This window comes from Mus caroli, chromosome 17, assembly GCF_900094665.2.
Source record: "Mus caroli chromosome 17, CAROLI_EIJ_v1.1, whole genome shotgun sequence".
NCBI lineage: Eukaryota > Metazoa > Chordata > Mammalia > Rodentia > Muridae > Mus > Mus caroli.
This window is the reverse complement of record NC_034586.1, coordinates 1,997,026-2,012,899: the sequence shown is the minus strand read 5'-3', so window position 1 is coordinate 2,012,899 and position 15,874 is coordinate 1,997,026. Positions and strand designations below refer to the sequence as shown.

The 15,874-nt window shown below is 45.3% G+C and overlaps 1 protein-coding gene and 1 pseudogene across 2 annotated transcripts in view; one reads left to right on the top strand and one right to left on the bottom strand.

Moving 5' to 3' along the window:
- Arid1b (AT-rich interaction domain 1B) overlaps positions 1-15,874 on the bottom strand; it is a 350,213-nt gene that overhangs the window by 220,437 nt on the left and 113,902 nt on the right. The window lies entirely within an intron of this gene.
- LOC110312434 lies at positions 7,378-8,741 on the top strand (annotated as a pseudogene).

Here is a 15,874-nt window from a genome sequence, read left to right as displayed (position 1 = left end):
TCACTGAATTCTTCCATGTATCCTGCTCCAAAATTCCTCTATCTCATAGAAAGATCACATGACCAAAGAAAGCCCAATGGATTTTTACTGATCCTAAAGCCAGTCCAATTTTTAGCTTCAGTTAAAACCATGTTCTCTTAAAAATATGATATATAAAAGTATTGATGTTTTTGCACACACACTAACACATGTACACATGCATATCAATGAATTCAAAGGATATGTGCTCCAAACACTAGTCAGTTTCTCTGAATTCAAGGGAACGATTCTTTTCCAGAGGAAAGGTCGGCAGCCAGTGTGGCCACGGAGCTTCTTCCTGATGAGTTTCAATAATATTCACAGTGGCATTCTCACACAGACATCTGCCACCAGCAAGTGGCAGCCGACTACTGGACAGGCTGAGGGGACAGCTGTCCGTGACACCTGTAGAGAGGGTAAGACCCGGAGGCTCACAGCACTGTGAGCTGGTGTCTCGTCCATGCCTTCCTGAAACAGCAGTGTCTGAGTGAGAAGGGAGCATGTGGAGGCCTAAAGTCACATTCTCTGCCCAGAGGCCGCTCGGGAGCCGAGGACTGGGAGGACTAAAGCAATTCCAGTGTGTGCTTGGTTGGTTGGTTTTGGTTTTCTGAGACAGTGTTTCTCTGTGTAGCCCTAACTGGCTTTGAACTCATTCTGCAGACCAGGCTGGCCTTGAACTCACAGATATCCATCCACCTTGCCTCAACCTCCACCACCTAGCAGCAATCCAGGTTTTTAATAATCAACTCATTTAAAAACAAAAACAAACAAACAAACAAAAAACTCACAAAGCTGTAGTCCTTCCTTCTCTGGGTACCCAACAGGGAAAGGTAGCCCATGTTAATATTTACACAGCATCCAAATTTGCTACTCCCCCAAAAATATTTTCTTCATCTATAAAGCCTAGCACTCTGCTTGGCAAAAGCTAACTATCCAGTTAGTGTCGATTATCTTTTTAAATTTAAAACAGACTGAAGAATTAGAATCGAAATATTAATTCATTGACTAGGACAGGACTCATAGCCATGATGTTGATGTGCTGTCACACCCCTCATGTGCCAGGAAGTTTCTGGTCATTTTATTCCTTCAGTGAATTGGTCTTCACACTGACCCATGAGATAGATCTGAGAGGCTGTTTCTCAGGATCTACAAAATACCGGTCCTAACACCAGTGACACATGGGCACTCAAACGTCTTCTATAAATTGCTGTCATACTTGCTGAGAACCTAAGGACCTTCCCTGTAGTCATGTGGATTGCTCAAAATACCTAATGCAATACCAATGCTACATAAACAGCTACATCATAACACATAAGAAGTGGTGGTAAGAAAAAAATGTCCACATTCCTCCTGCTCCATGCACAGCACCTAAGGGGACACACCCAGCAGGGCTGCACTCAGTAGACAGGCGAGGCCCTCCCTCCCTCCCAGACGACACTGTGGCCTTCACCAAAGGCCTACATTCCTGACTGTGGAGCACATGACACTGAACCCTATCCTGAAATTGGAGCTGATTTTGTACGGTACCTTATATGGTCACAGGGTTAGGAGCCACAGACTTTACCAGATCCTCAAAGCAGTTTCCTGGGGAAACCATCAACATAGTATCAACAGGCGAATTCATCAGAAAAAGCATATAATTTCACGGAGATTTATAAAAGCAGATTGATTATGAATAACTGAACTTAACATTATTATCTTAATAAACTAACTGAAATAAAAATAAAATTACTAAGGACTGTTAGTGTCTGATTTAAATGCACAGTAGTACCTCTAGCTCCTGATTAACTGCAGTCTGAATAGGTATCTCCACTGAACACCGTGTCACTGTGCACGTGCTTAATTAGAGGAATACTATGAGGCACATAAGAGCCTGATAGCAACCTACTCTAAGAAAATGGATGAAATCCACAGGCTACATAAACAGAACCTTTGTTTGCCAAGGAGAGAGAACTGCGGGCTTTCCAACTAATCTCTAAGAATTGCACAGTGCCATCTGTAAGAGTTGTCTGAGTCCTCAGAAATGCTGATGGAGTAAAAGTTACAAGAACCAAAAAGGTGACATGGGAAGACTCCACTGGTGACACACTTGCCTTGCATGAGGACCTGAGTTCAGTCCCTAGCACCCACTTCAGAGCTGGCTGTGGTGATGCATTCCTGCAATCCCAGATATGGGAGGTGGCTCCCAGAGTATCCCTGGCAGTCAGCATGGCCTAATCTGTGAGCCCCAGATTCCAGTAAGAGAAACATGACAAAAATGATGAGGCCAGCTGGTAAGAAAGGATGCAGAGGTTGCCCTCGAACCAGCCAGGCCAGCCAACTATGAAAGAGACTCTAGGATGAGGTAGACTGTGTTCCCGAGTAAGACTGTGAGGAACTGAAGGAAACTAGAGACAGAGGACCAAGGAGAAGAAGCAAGAGAAAAAGTCTTGTACTGCTGGGTCTCCTCACACCAAAATCTCTCCAAATTAAGACACAAAACAGATCCTGGTGAGTGTTTACCAGGCGTGTGATAATAACTGGGCCCTTTAAAGGAATGTTGGAATGAAGCCTGTGAAGGCTGCCTGCGGACTCCTCCCTCACTGTGGCTTGTGTGTTAAGGGTGCAAGAGACATTGGGCGTGTAGCATACACCTTCGATTTCAGCATCCAAGAGGCAGAGGCAGGGGGCTCTGCTGACTTAAAAGACCATGCTACACAGTGCGTTCAAAAGCAGCCAAGGCCGAATAAGGAGGAGGAGGAAAAGGGGAAGGGGGAGGGGGAGGGGGAGTGAGAGGGGGAAGAAGATGAGGAGGAGGAGAAAAGAAAAGAATATGAGAGGGTTTAAAAAAAAAATCACACCGAAGAGAACTTGGATCCAGGCACCCTCATCTTTACTGATCTGTGGAAGCTAGGCCATATACATCACTTGTAAGAATTAACAGAAAATCTAGCTTACTTAAGGATTGTTCTCTCTCTCTCTCTCTGTCCCTCCCTCCCTCCCTCCCTCTCTCCCTCCCTCCCTCCCTCTCTCCCTCCCTGTGTGTGTGTGTGTGTGTGTGTATGTGTTCATATTCTGTCTAAGGGTTCCTATAATTNTGTGTGTGTGTGTATGTGTTCATATTCTGTCTAAGGGTTCCTATAATTAAAAGAACTAAATTTCTACTTGGGTAAAGGAGAAATGTCTAGCAATGTGAGATTTACCATGAATTACATTTAATTAAATATGAGAATCACTGTTGTGAAGCAAGGATATATCCAACATACTTGGCAACTAATAAAATAGTCAAGTCCAGAGTCCTGAGGTCCTTGCTACATCAGAACTGTCAGGATTCCCATCCTGTGGTCAGGGAATTTAACAAGTTACTTCAAAATCTAGGGCAGTCTACAGTGGTTCCCAAGGAGGGGTCTCACTGGGGAATTTTACAGATAGGAAAATTATTAGGTCATGCCCCAAATTATTGAATCAGAACCCCCAAAGTGGGTGTCCAACAATCTGTGCTCTAAACACCAGATCTGGAAGCAAACAGAAAGACTGTCACTGATGGCCTCTAGGCTTGACCATCTGCCCATCTCTGGAGCACAATGTGTCTCCACAGCATAAATAGCAATGAAAGAGACAGGGAGCCCATTAGATTAAGGCACAGCTGCAGTCAATCCCAACTCCAGGCACTGCCTCAGTGTGGCATCCCAGCGTTACAGGAACAGATTACCGTACCGGAACTGTATGAATCCTTACTGTCGCCTGTCAAATGGACTCTCTGCCTCCTACTGCTTTCACCACGTTAATCCAGAGAATGAACACAGTCCTCACCTCATACTCCAAGTTTTGGGGGGAAATCAGTCTGCAAATGAGTTAGTCCTGTTATCCCCTTTAGTATGTGTGGTGGTTGTGGTGGTGGGGACCATAACCTACACTAGGAAACCCCAGTAATGGTGCTGTTGTGAGCATTTATGAATTTGCTTCAACTGAAACAATATACGCACAGCTTGCTACTCTACAGAACTGCCTTTCATCAGAATGAATGAGAAGGAAGAACTTTTAGATTGTTCGTTACTTTTCTGTGTGAGGTGTTTTGCCTACATACATGCTTGTCTGTTTTGCCTGGTAGCCATGGAGGCCAGCAGAGAGAGGGCAATGGGTCTCTATAATGAGTTATAGCCTCAAAGAGGATACTGGGATCCTGAAACTGGATCTACTGAATCAGTCATCGATTTGTCTCTAAATTGAGTCTCCTTTTCAAACTCTAACATACTAAAATGAGCACTTTAAATTCAAATGAAAACTGCTAAAAGTAGTGAAAAGAAAAATGGGGAAACCCTAATTTTCTCGCCTCAGCATATAAGTATCAAGAGAAGAGAAGGCCATAAAATACAAGAGCTTTGATGATTGTGCCCATCCCCAGGCTCTCCCCACTTTCCCAACAGACCCAGCATTCTACAAAGCAGATGCTCATGGGAGGCCTGGGAGACACTCCAGCCCAGAGCACACTCCAGTGCTCTGGGCTACAGAGTCCTGGCAGGAACCCACCCTCTCCCACCTTTCTGAAGGAAATTAAGTGTTCAAGCAGTCATTACTATGTCATTACTCAGTCTCTGATTGGATTTCCCTTTTGATCCTAATCCTAAAAAGAAATAAAATCTTTTGAAAATGTTAAATGGAATTACAGCATTATCAAATTATAATCCAGTACACTCCAAAATGTAGAGGTTAACTGCTAACTTTGACAATAAAGGTCACAAATGCTGATGTGAAACCATTAAATTATCTTCGAAATAACTATAGATGAAAAAAATCCATAATGGCTTAAGGAATTAGAATGGCAGCCCATAGAGATGCAATATTGTGAATTATGAATCCAGATTCTGCTAAATGATGCTACCTTAGAGCAATGCCATACAATAGATTAGGTCTCGTTTTATAGACTCTGGAGAAATATGTGTTAATACATCATACAGTTGATACAAGTTCAGAATCCCAAGTGGCTTTTGCCTTAAATTCTGAAAACGCTGATTCTGGGATGACACATTTATTAGAGATGGTCCATCTGAGATGCCTTGGCAGATGAGGCTGATGATGCTCTAACATATGTCTCCATTACAATGCAACACTATTTTAGCCATCACTCATAGAACACGCTGCAGATATTTCTCAACAATCGGATCTAACAACACTGTAAAGGCAATGCTCACAGAACAGAAGAGAGAGGCGGGGTCTCCCAGAGACAGAGTACACAGTGCCTCATTAACTTCAAACCTTTTGAATGCTGAGGAACAAAACCCAACAGCTACTGAGAGACCCCGGATCATGGAAAAACCTGCTACACTAAATCAGCCAATTTTACTAAGGATGTCCTAGCCTGAGAATGGAAGAACGTGTGTCACACTAGGGAAGAGGTTTTGTCTTTATTTCCACAGGAAAAGAAATGCTTTGACATGGGGATTTGACAGGTGAAGACTCCCTGAAGATCCTGACTGCAGACATGAAAGACATCAAGAACAACAAAACATGTACCTGGTATTGTTGATTCTTCTACATGCGAACAGCTCCGAGAATGGCTGAGACATTAAAAGACTTATACCAGCCTTTCAATTGGCATAGATAAAAAATTATATTACAGTTTGGTTATACAGTACATACTAACTTATAAAGAAAGACAGGTGCCTTACCTGCTTAAACAGAGAACAGGAAATCATCTTTAATTGATCGGTGCACACTACACATATGTCATTGTAGAAATGTATGTTACTTTGTGAAAGTTTATATGTTTATAGACACCAATGAATCTAAAGAGGCCTAAACAAGATTCACCCTTGAGGATAGTGAAAGGATGCTGGGATGCTGGGATGCTGAGATGCTGAGACGCTGAGACGCTGAGACACATTTATCCCAGCATCCTGCTCAATCCTACCTGAGATAGTCTCAATTCTGTTTCCTCAAACCTCTGCACCCAGGACAATTTCTAAATGGCTTTGTTATCCAGCATCACAGACTGCTCCAGTCAGGAATTCATTTAAGCCCTGAACTTTCTTAGCATGCAAAGACTCGACAGCAAATGCTACAGCTAGCTTTCTTAATCAATATCTCAATTTTCCTAGGACCTCCAACTCCCTCTCCCCAATTTTAAGAAAGCAATGCCCATATTCACAAGAGCTGAGATGGGTAGTTTTGGGTCACTCAATGGATGATGGATGTTTGTCATAGTTTAAGGGGGGTGGTTAAAGTTGTAACGGTCTTGGGCAGGGATGATACAAAATAAGGAAGTTGAATTCAGGGATTTCTTTTTCTTTTCTCTATCCTTCTTTCTCTCCTATCTAGTGTTAGGGAGAGAGGGGGAAGAAGAAATGAAGATAAAAAGGGGGTAGAGGGATGATAGGAAAAAAGGGTAGATTACTCAATCTACTTTTAGACCAAAGAACATTAACAAGCAAAATCTTTTTACATTTGGTATGGATTTTGTATATTAATACAGATAAATGTTATATGTTGTTACAATATACTATGTTATGTTTCAACTCTTGTTTTGTTTTAAGAAAGTATAGTTAAAACACCTGTCCACATACTCCAAGCTTACCTAAACAAGGCTTAGACTTCCATCTGTCTCAACCACCAAACGACTGACCCACTGTTACGATGGTGCAGTGGAGCTGGGGCAGGAGCTGGGGCTCAGTGAGTAAGAGAGCTTGCTGCTTGTTTGGAGGAGCTGAGTTCAGTTCCCAGCACCCACATCAGCTAAGTTGCAATAGCCTGAAAACTTTAGCTCCAGGGAGTCTGACCCCCTCTTCTGGCCCCCATGGGTGTTCATAAATAAAAAATAAAACTAAATACTTTAAAATTTGTAGTAGTCTTAATTCTTCAATCTCAGGGGAGTAGGGAGGAAGAAAAGTCTTCTCTGTTCGTTAGTCAGTCAGCCTCTGGAGTTCTGAAGTGCAGCACCACGCAGAGAGCAGACTGCCCTCCACTTTCACTAACATAAATAAATGGCCCTTGCTGAGACCACACCCTCGACCCTGGAAACCTTCCGAGAGACACTTCAACCAGCACACGTCCCTATTCCATCACAGAGAAGCATGGCTGGAAAACATCTTGTCTGCTACTCTACCATCGCCTCTCCTGATTACTGGGGCCCCACAGTAGCAGGCAAGGCCCTACTAAGCACAGACAGGAACCCTGAGCCACGCCCTCACATGCTTTGCTCTTATCACGGGTCATACCTGCTGCAGTGACCTGAAGTTAACACACAGATAAAGACAAATGTATAGCCTTCAGAACACATCCAAGGCCTCATTGTGTTACTTACCTGGACTCTTAGTTGTCGGGAACAGTAACCAAGACCCAGTGTCTCCTTCTACTACCCTTGCTTTCTAACCCATTGCTATCATGCATGAATGTATCTCTACCCACGTTGGCCAGGCTGGTGTTCAGATCAGCAAAGCCTACTGGGAGCTCTACTGCCTGGAACATGGCATCTAACCTGATGGCCAGAAGCCAAGTGACAAGACCACTGGGGAGGAGATGACCCCTTCTATACCTTCTTCAACGAGACAGGAGCTGGCAAGCATGTGCCCCGGGGTAGTGTTCATAGACCTGGAACCCACGGTTATTGAAGTTCATACTGGCACCTACCACCAGCTCCTCCACCCTGCGCAAGGCAAGGAAGATGCTGCCAATAACCATGCCCGTGGCCATTATACCATTGGCAAGGAGATCATTGACCTTGTCTTGGACAGCATTCACAAGCTGGCTGACCAGTGCACGGGTCTCCAGGGCTTCTTGGTTTTCCACAGCTTTGGCGGGGAACTGACTCTAGGTTCACCTCCCTGCTGATGGAGCAGCTCTCTGTTGATTACAGAAAGAAGTCCAAGCTGGAATGCTCCATTTACCCAGCTCCAAGGTTTCCACTGCTGTGGTTGAGCCCTACAATTCTGTCCTCATCACTCACACCACCCTGGAGCACTCTGTGCCTTAATGGTAGACAATGAGGCCATCTATGACATCTGTTGTAGATACCTCAACATCAAGCTTCCAACCTACACCAACCTTACCCACCTTACTAGCCAGATTGTGTCTTCCATCACTGTTTCCCACAAATTTGATGGGGCCCTGAATGTTGATCTGACAAAATTTCAGACCAATCCGGTGCCCTACCCTCGCATTCACTTCCCTCTGGCCACTTATGCCCCTGTCATTTCTGTTGAGAAAGCCTACCATGATAAGCTTTCTGTAGCAGAGATCACCAATGCCTGCTTTGAGCCAACCAACCAGATGGTGAAATGTGACACTCACTATGGTAAATACATGGCTTGCTGCCTGCTGTACCATGGTGATATGGTTCCCAAAGATGTCGATGCTGCCATTGCCACCATCAAGACCAAGCGCAGCATCCAGTTTGTGGACTGGTGCCCCACTGGCTTCAGGGTTGGCATTAATTACCAGCCTCCCACTGTGGTACCTGGTGGTGACCTGGCCAAGGTCCAAAGAGCTGTGTGTGCATGGTGAGCAACAACACAGCCATTGCTGAGGCCTGGGCTCGCCTAGATCACAAGTTTGATCTGATGTGTGCCAAGCGTGCCTTTGTGGACTGGTATGTGGGTGAGGGCATAGAGGAAGAGGAGTTCTCTGAGGCCTGTGAGAACATGGCTGCCCTAGAGAAGGATTATGAGGAGGCTGGTGTGGATTCTGTGGAAGGCGAGAGGGAGAAAGAGGGAGAGGAATACTAAGTCCATTCCTCTAGCCCCACTATCCTGTCAAACTCCTGCTCCAGCATTAGCTGCAGGCAGTGATGCTCCTGTGCTGTCTCCATTCTGTGATCCTGTCTTCTCCATGTGTACCTCTAAGTTTTCCAAGACTCAAAGTAAAAGCTTTAAGAAAAAAGAAAAAAAAAAAAAAAGAAAAAGAAAAAAAGAAAAGAAAAAAGAAAAAAATAGAACACATTCAAAATACCTGATATTTTCCTCAGTATCTAGGTCACACTGAAAACCATAAACTATACCCACAAAAGCAAAGTCTGAATGTTCCCATTGCTCTCTGCTGCAGACTTCTAATGATGCATCCTACTATAAGACCCTGAGTCAGCTGTATTGGTGAGATTATTGGTACAACCCTTGGCAGAGAGGAAGGCTTTTTCCAGCTGTGATAATGGAGGTGTTAGAAGCATGGAGGGAGGGTGTGGTCATGCAAGGTCTTAAAGGTGAAGCTGCATCAGAAGCCCCTTGTCCCAGCATAAAGACGGAGGACCGTGTTTTCCACCATAAAACCCTGTCTTCCCTGTCATCTCAAGAATCTGATAGAATAACCCTCTCCTTCATTCCATCTCATTCTGTAGAAACCAGGAGAAGGAGGGAAAGTTTGCTGAGGCGTCTGGGAGGCAGGAAACATCCTGCACTGCATACTCCAAGAACCCCAAACAGCTATGTATGAGAAGGTCACTGGGCACAGAACAACAACAACAACAACAACAACAACAACAAACAAACAAACAAAAAAACCAACCCTACAAATTTGAGATAGCTCAGCAGTTAAGAACACTGACTGATCTTCCAGGGGTCCTGAGTTCAAATCCCAGCAACCACACGGTGGCTCACAACCATTTATAATGGGATCTGACGCCCGCCCTCTTCTGGAGTGTCTAAAGACACACAGTATACTTATATATAATGAATATATATTTAAAAAAATCTTTTAAAAAAAGAAGAAAGAAAGAAAGAAAAAACTGTAAACTTACAGTTTTCCCTAATACACAATGGGAAACTAAGATGCAAACCACCTTTGAACGGACATACTTCAAATTCTTTGTTTGGTAAGGCCTTAGGAATAGAGATTGTTTATAAATGAAGGGAACAACAGACTGTTTGGCAGACAGTCCCTCACTGATCTATGCTAGCTATCTACCTGTCTACAGGAGAAGACAAGAGAGCCTAGGCCTCCCCTGTGAGGAGCAGTGGGAATGTGGGGTTCACGGAGCCTCAAGGCCAGCAGCACAGAAGAGACCTGCAAGTGTGCAAGAGGACCTCTTCCGCGTGCTCCTGAACAATGCAGCAGGCCCTTCAGGGTCACAAGCCCATAGAGTCATGGACACTATTGAGCCATTGGGAAGTACATGCTAAAAGATACACACAGCCGAGCTAAGGGAAGGTCTAACTTGTTCAAGCCAATCAAGAAGGAATCTAAAAAAAGAATACAAGTTTCTAAAAGAACGCTGCTCTGTACCCTGACATTCCATTTGGGGAAGACAATCCCTGTTGGCCCACAGGCAGGCTTGAATGCACACATATACATGCCCCCCCCCCCCGTAAACACACACACACACACAGAGAATATGAAAAAGCCAGTTTGAACTGCCTCCAGCAAGTTACTATGGACCTTATCAAAAATTGTCACAAAATCTTAATGCCCCACAGCAAATGTTTTATTTTTCAACACTAAAAAATCAGTTTGCTATGCACCAGAAAAGTAAAAAGATACTTCCAATAACTGAAATAGCAACAATATTCAAAATGTTTGCTGTCTATCTGTTTTGTGCCAGACACTGACCTCAGAACTAGAGATAAAAGAACCACAAAGCAAAGTCCTTCCTCCCACAAAGCTGATTTCCTACTGGGGAGGTGCATGCAATACCAAAACCCTAATACACAGGTCTGTGCAAACCATACAGCACCCAGATCAGGGAAAACCAAAGCAGAAAGGCAGAGAAGCAAGTGGAAGACGGCACTGGAGTGCTACAGGCAGGACAGGCGGGCCTCTAGGTCTCTGAATTTCACACAATTGTCAAGAGTTGGCACACACAACAAGACAAATAAACATAATATTTTTGTTTCTGAAGTTTCTGGTCAAGCTGCCAGGAAGACCAGAATATTTATTGGGGGAGGGGTTCCAGAAGGCAAAGATCTGCAGAAGGGATGACAGCCCAGAGCACGGTTGTGTGTGAGCTTCAGAGCCTTTTGAGTCATCTTCTGTGTAATCCAGGGCAGGAGCTGGACAGGCAGGGAGGAGAGAGTCCCATCTACAGATACATCTGACAATCACTAGACACTCAATGCCACGACACCGAAGACATGCAGTGAAGAACAGTGGGGACATGAAAGGCTCCGAAGCTGAGGCCAGACCAAGGTCAACAATTGGAGGAAGGGAGAGAAAGAGAAACCAGAGTGGAGAGTGAGTGGTGACCAAGAGGTCCCAGGGGAGCCAGGAGGTCAGCGATGAAAGCAAGAAGTCACAGGACAGGATGCTCACCCAGTCAAATGCTTCTGACAGGTCAATCAGAAAGAATGGCATCTGCAGGGAAGGGTAGGACTCCTCCATCTGATCATCTGATCCAGGCTGGTGTGGACTCCAGGGAGGAAGCACACAGAACAGAGAGCACAGTCCTGGTTGTCAGAACCTAGGCTGGGATGGAGGTATTGGGCAAAGGACACTGGAAAAATGCATGCAGGGGACTCACTGTGCCACAAGGTGACTGTGGTTAACAATAGACTGTGAAGGAAAACTGCTAAAAGTGGATTAGAAGTATTCCAACCACAAAAATCATGTGAGCAATGCACACCGTAATTAGCTGGGTTCAGTCACCCCTAATGTCTGCATACTTTCAGAGCATCCTGCTATACGGGATGATACTTACAATTTTACCTGCCAATTTAAACAGAAGAGGCACAAAAACCACATGGAGAGAGCTGTTTCAGCAAGTAGTGAAATAAATGTCTTATCTAGTGAGGTAAATTCAAGTGGTAATGGGCCATAGAGGAGGAAAGACGAGACAGCGGGTGAGAAGAGTGCCAGCGTGTTCTGATGCCCACAGAAGCAACAGAAAGAGAAAGCAGTGCTTGAGGAAGAGAAAGGGGAGAGGCAGGTGTATGTGTGCCATGGGGGAGGGTGGGGCCTCCTGTGAGGCACTATGGAGGGCAGCTGCAACCTTTGTGTCTATGGGCTGCAGCATCTCACCCCTCCATGAACTAGATAGCAGCATGGCCTAGGAGATGAAGGTTTAGGATGTGAACAGTGAAGGGTGAGTGAGGTAACCTGAGGAGGTGCAGAATCTCCAGCAGGGATTATCTTTAGTGATCAGAAGTAAAAGACCATCAGGCCTCAGGCCTCCTCCTGGTCCTGCTCTGAGAGGATAGGAGCAGGGAGGCTCCTGGTTTAGGAGTGGGTTTCTAAGGGAATAGAGCATCTGAGAGGATTTCCAGAGATTATGAAGATGTACTGAGTCCATCTAGTTAAGGAGGAAGGAAATGCAGAGGGCTGGCCAGAGGTACTCCCAAGCCCTCCATTACAGGACAGACAGGCATGACAGGCCCCTAATCTGCTACGCCACTCCCCTGCCTCAGTGTTGTGAAGTATTACATGTTAATTCGGAACACACGATCAGACAGAAGGGACTTCTACAGTTCTACAGTGTTTGGAGCAACTTCTCTTTGCAGTTAGACAATCTGTTTGCATGCACCACCAGCGTGGTCCCTGTCCCTGAGTCCCTCCCTGGTGAACACTTTCAGAGACTAAGTTCCTGAGAACAGTTCCCTGTGGTGGCTTGCTTCCCTGAGGATGGCCTGTGCTGCTAGCTCACATGGAGGCAGGCTGCCTCAGCCTTGAGCTAGCCCTGACACCCGAGCTCACTCTGTGGCCCCCTTGCTGGTAACAGTTTTCAGTTTCCCACAGCTTTAACTGGGGAAATATAAGTGTGTGCCGAAGGCCTGCTATCCTTGGCTACACATGGGGACTGGCCTGATTGTTAGTGTTTTACAGTGTAAGGCAAACTGTCTATGAGCTTGATTTCCCCAAAGCTAAGAAAATGGCAAGATGCCAGGAGAGCAACTGCTTGTCACAAAGGTAAAGACGTGCGATGAGGGCTGGTGAAAGGTCCCCAGGAAAAATGGCTGCCACCACGGCTGCCAGTCTCCAAAGGCTGTCCTCTGCAGTGGCAGTGTGCTAACTCAGATCCACATCACACATCACATGCACAGACAGATGGTGAAGAAGAGCTACTACCACAGAAGGGCAATGAGGCCTGTGGTGCTGTGCAGGAAAAGCTGGAGTAGCCATGGATCCACATCACTGTCCCACAGCCCACGCTACCTCAAAAAGTCCCAGCATTCACGCATAACCTAAAAACACAGCCAAGCCCAAAGGCCTAGACTTGCTACTTGGAGGCTGAAGCAGCAAGACTGAAAGTTCAAGGTTTACCTAAGCCCCAAAGTGAGGTCAAGGCCACACTGGGCAACTGAAAAACAAAGAGTAGAAAGCAGATGAGGGAATGGCCAACTAGTACAAAGCTTGCCTTGCATGTGTGGGGCCCTGACTCAATCCTGCCTGAACCCTCCTGCCCCTCCCCCCCAAGCTACAAATAGCAACACAAAAGCTAACTGTTTGAGTCTAGAAACCAACTCTATTTGCAGAGAGGAACAAAGCGTTCTGTAGATGTTTCGGGATGCCCTAAATTCCCAGGAAGGCTACTCAGTGTACTAAGTAATGCCTGTGTGCTGTCCTGTTGAGAACTGTGCCCAAAGTGTCTCACCATCAGAGCAGAGAACACCATATTGATGATCTTGCCGGAAACATAAGACATGCTAACAACACAAGGCTCCTGCCAGCTCTCTACTTGTGCTGTGAAGGCCAGAGAGACCACTCATGAACATCAAACCCCTGCAGGAGGCTTCTAATGGCTGCATCTGAACACTTGCCTACTGCACAGCAGCATTAACTGCAACTTCGCTTTCATTTCTACTGTAGAGTTGGCATATTGTTCTGGCTTATTTGAAATTCTGGAAGTAGCTTCTTTATCTGTGAACATTCTTTAGAATGAAAAGGGGGGTTAGAAAAGCTTCATTTTATACAATGAGCAACTTAAACCAGGCAGAGTGGAACGTCTGGCACTCAGGTGGGTGAGGCAGGAGGAGCCTCAGTTTGAGGTCAGCCTGGACTAAATCAGGAAACTTTTTAATTTAAAAATAAAGAAAAATGTGATCCTTCTAAATTACTTGTGTTTATAAAGTTTTAAGCAATATAATAATAAACAACCAGAGAGATTTGATACTCTGTTGTCTGAAGCACCTGAGATGCAGAGAGGAGACCTGTGCCCATCCTTGGCCTCAATGCAAGTAGCAGTACTCAAGAGCACAGGATGCTGGCCCCAACAGGACAAACTCACTTCTATCCCAGAGTTCACATCTGCCTGGTTACTGTGCAAGGGCCAGGGGAGGAAGGGAGAGAAGTCTGAGCTGGTAGGTGGGAGGACAGCATGGAGAAAAAGCAGGAGACCATGAAGGACCACTGATCAGTAGGGTACACACCCACAACAGAGAAGGAAGAGGTGGGCCTGGAGCAGAGGCCGGGGGAATAAAAGGCACAGCTCCTTTGAGAATCAGCAGCCACAGGCTCACCACCACCAGGGTGTCTGGTCAAAATTAACACTTGCCCCTGTGGTGTGCAAAACCACAGAAGGAGAATTTTATTTAAAGTGGTCCCAGAGGACATTCTACAGAAACCCTCTAATCAATCTTGGCTTAGCTGTTGTGGGACAACCAAGCATTATGTTAATGTGATGTTATAAGCTCCCAGGATATACAGCCCATAGCCTTCCCAAGGTGTGACTTACACTCACAGATTAGTGGGTGAGAAAGATGGAGGGGAATAGGGGAAAGGCTGGTCCGCCTCTCATGTCTCCAAGCCTCAGTTGGTAGTGACTGCAAAGGCAAGAGCTAGAGCCACCACAAGCAGTCACACAAAAGGCATTCAGCACAGCCACTTGATGAGAGCAGGGCGGAACACTCGGAGCTGTGAGTTAAGGTAATCACGGATATGTGCTGCTCTTCAAGCCAGTGGACCTTGCTGACAGCGGGCAGGAAACAGAATGTGTTCAGCTATGTCAGACAAAACAGCCGGGAAAGATGCTCTGTGGGACAAGGACCCAGTTTTCCATACATCAAGGCAGAGAGTCAGCAGAGGAAGAAGGGATGCATCAGTGGACAGCCTTGTTTACATTCTGTTTGAAACCACACAGACAATATACACACATTACGGATGATATCTCAACAGGTCTAGTTTAGGAGATAGCAAGCTGAAGAATTTAGTACTTGGAGAAGATGTCCCTATCTAGAAATGGCATGTGTGTCCATGATACTCCAAGGAAGCATGAGACCAAGATGGTGAGTGATGGGCATGGAATGGGGACGGAATGCAGGGCAGCATCCGTGCATCTGTGTGCACATCGTACAGTTCTGCTCATGAACGTGTTCACGACATTTGTAAGAGAGAAACTTCACAATCGGAAGAAGGAATCGTGGCTAGCACCCATGGGTGGCTAGCACCCAGAAGGGATCAGTACTTAGAGATGACAGGCCAAGCAAAGACCTTCTAAATACTCCTTCTGAGGAAAGCAGCTCAGAATCCTTACTCGTCTGCATAAAACACTTTCAGAGAACAAAGACTCATCCTCAGATAATCCTCAGAAATAAGAGACAAAGACAGGGCCCACTAAAGCTGGAGAAACTGCCTGATGCAGTGTTTAGAAGAAATATGTTAATCTTAGATAAAAGGGTCCAAAGAAGCTAAACATACACCTAAAAGAGAAAAGAAACAACATCAGAAGAGTAGCAAAACATAATACATATGTGTGTATGATGTGGGTGCACACATACATGCATACATGTACACACACACACATATACAGGCATGTATATACATACCCACATACATGCATACATGTATGCGCGCACACATACATGCATACATGTACACACACATATACAGGCATGTATATACATACCCACATACATGCATACATGTACGCACACACACATACATGCATACATGTACACACACATATACAGGCATGTATATACATACCCACATACATGCATACATGTACGTGCACACACATACATGC